The sequence below is a fragment of the Puma concolor genome, chromosome F2, assembly GCF_028749965.1.
Source record: "Puma concolor isolate L17-30 chromosome F2, mPumCon1.1.hap2, whole genome shotgun sequence".
Lineage (NCBI taxonomy): Eukaryota > Metazoa > Chordata > Mammalia > Carnivora > Felidae > Puma > Puma concolor.
The window spans coordinates 81,815,002-81,818,080 of record NC_141684.1 but is presented as its reverse complement, the minus strand read 5'-3'; the positions used below and the strand labels follow the sequence as shown (position 1 = coordinate 81,818,080).

At 39.6% G+C, this 3,079-nt stretch overlaps 1 non-coding gene across 1 annotated transcript; it reads right to left on the bottom strand.

Moving 5' to 3' along the window:
- Positions 1–1,873: 1,873 nt before the first annotated feature.
- On the bottom strand, positions 1,874–1,934 carry LOC112859795 (U7 small nuclear RNA). The gene has a single exon (XR_003223535.1). It is a non-coding gene; the product is annotated as a U7 small nuclear RNA (small nuclear RNA).
- Positions 1,935–3,079: the final 1,145 nt, after the last annotated feature.

The window sequence follows — 3,079 nt, the reverse complement described above, 5'->3', positions numbered from 1 at the left end:
CCGCCAAAGGCCGTAATTCCTAACACTCAGCAGGCTGCAATTTCAACATTTGAATGTCGAGGAAACCCAAACGTTCAGACTATAGCAATCCACATTTGGAAGTGGCAGAGAAGATAATTTCTTGACATAATATAATCTTTAAGTATCCATTTAAACTAATCAGTAAAGTATACATATTATTCTTCGTCTAATGTGATGTTCTTTCCGGTATGGTATCTTTTCCCTGTATGTCTGGGTTTTCAATTCATGCATGAAGAAACAAAGGGATTTTTTTTTCCATGTCTAGAATTCCATACCCCATGAAGGCTCTCCTTATGTCTTCCCTTCCTGTGATAGGGAGAATTCCAGGGTTGCCCCCAAGATTGCTGCCTGTGGCATGTACTCTCCATAACATTCTTTCCCCTTGAGTGTGAGCAGAACTATGACTGTGATGGGATATCACGCTCACGACTAGGTTACTATTTTGTTGACTTTGTGTTAGTCAAAAGGGAGATTATGCAGGCAGTGCTGCCCTAATTAGAAGATACTGGGTTGGGGCGCCTGGGGGGCTCAGTCGGTTAAGCATCTAACTTCAGCTCAGGTCATGATCTCCTGGTTCGTGAGTTTGAGCCCCATGTCAGGCTCTGCGCTGACAGCTCAGAGCCTGGAGCCTGCTTCAGATTCTGTCTCCCTCTGTCTCTGCCCCACCCCCACTTGAGCTCTGTCTCTCTCTGTCTCTCAAAAATGAATAAACGTCAAAAAATTTTGAAAGAAAAAGAAAAAAAGATACTGGGTCTTTCTGAAGTCAGATGCACGACAGGGTGCATGGATTGGCCTTTCGGAACTAAGGGCAGTCCCTGGCCAAGAGCTAACAAGACAATGGGATTTGGGCCTTCCAGGCACAAGGAAATCATTTCTCCAGCAACCTGAGGGATCTTGGAAGTAGATCCTTCTCTAGTTGGGCCTCTGGAGGAAGGCATAGTCATCTGGTGCCTTGAGGCCTTGAGCAGAGGACCCACTCCTACTGTGTAATGTGCTGGACCCCTAACCCACAGAAACTAAGAAATGGTGTGTGTGCTATTTTAAGGTACTTAGTGTATGGTAATTTGTTACACAGCATTAGAAAGTTTGGTCTTTATATTACTCATGGTCATCTCATGCTGACAAAATGTATTCTTCCTGTTAAAAAAGAAAGCATCCACAAGCACTCTATGAGTAATTTACTTCTGATTTCATTTCTTAGGTAACCAGTGGCTGCTTTGTCTTTCTATTATCTCTTGGTAGGCTATTAGCCACCTTTAGCCTGTCTGAAGAGTGAATTAATATCCCTTAGAAAAAGTTCTCTTTGGCTGAGCTTTGCTATTTTACAGGTTTCTGGTGGAATGAATCCCATTACTTTCAATCACCCAGTGTACAATTGAGCTTGTATATGTATATATAATCTTATACATCCAAGGTTTTCATAATGTTTGTGACAAGCATTTCTGGAGTTGACAACCATTCTACAGAGGATTGTGCAGAAATGCTTATCTTTGAATTACCAGTAGTGGCTTCTAGGTTTTGGAGAATCGACCCTGTGTCAGATGCAATTCTTATTCTTCAAGGAACCCTATGAGGCGGTTAGGGTGTGAGTACTTCGTTCAACAATACTCAGCTAGGAAAAGGCTGTGTCCATTGGATCCCACATGTGGCTAATTCCATCACCTTGTGTCTGTTCAGTTCTCTAAATAAGCAGCACGGAATAAGATAATAAAATGAGGGTTATATAATTTGCCACCTAAAAGTGGAAAAAGTCCTCTGATATTTATTGGAATCTAGAAAAGATTTGTTTTCACTACTTATTTTTTATTTTTATTTTTTAAATTTTTTATTTTTTCATGGCGGGGTGGGGGGCGGGAGTCTTCCAGTAAGAACGGAAAACCTGCTAGACAAATTCTAAAAGAGCTGTAACACTTCACTACTTATTTTTTCAAAGGCTCAAACTACAAGTCAGTAATTAAAAGAAATATTTAGACTTTGACATTGAATGCTTTTGTTCACATCACTATGAGTGAGGACTGAAAAGTGTTTTCTATGCACACACGTTTTTGGTCTCAAGCTTTTGAATCATGTCTGGAAAAAAGATCAGACAGAAAATAAAAGCTATGGATTCTCAAAAGTATTACTCATAAAACTTCTTCTTTAATATACTCATTCTTGCATTCAATTAATATCTAGTTATTAGCTACTTTATTCTTTGCACACTTCTAGGTGTTTGGTATGCATTAAAAATTGTTATCGAATGCAAATTATGTTCCAAGGCCACAGGGCTGTTTGTTTTTCTCTATCTTACACATTTGTACCCTTGTTGTTCAAAAACTTATTATGGTTTTAGCTATAATTAAGTTTTAATAATGAGTTTATATTATTTTCAGTGAGGGTTCTGATTTCCTGAAATGTATCCATTCATAATTCATCTGGCCTTATTTAAATGTCATTTAAAAAATGACTTCCGGGGCGCCTGGGTGGCGCAGTCGGTTAAGCGTCCGACTTCAGCCAGGTCACGATCTCGCGGTCCGTGAGTTCGAGCCCCGCGTCGGGCTCTGGGCTGATGGCTCAGAGCCTGGAGCCTGTTTCTGATTCTGTGTCTCCCTCTCTCTCTGCCCCTCCCCCGTTCATGCTCTGTCTCTCTCTGTCCCAAAAAAATAAATAAACGTTAAAAAAAAAATTAAGAAAAAAAAATGACTTCCAACAAAATAGACACAGAATCAGTTTTTGTGACACCCGATAACATTTTTTTTTCATTATTTAATTCATATTGTCCTCTTAGTTTGAAATTACATGAGACCAAAAGCCTTGATGCTAACATCCTTACCATCATTATCTGCTACGGCCCACATACAGGTTCTACCAATATTCTCTGGGGTGAGGTTCTCCTTTGTCCTAAATGAACATGTTGCTAAGCAGCTCACATCTAACATCTCCCATTTGTATGTACGTTCTTGAAAATTCTTTGAACCAAAGACAAGCGTAACAGAGACAATCGTGGTCATATTTAGTGAGTTGATCCCAAAGTGTGTTTTTATTAAATTTATATTAACCAATGACATGCACACAATAA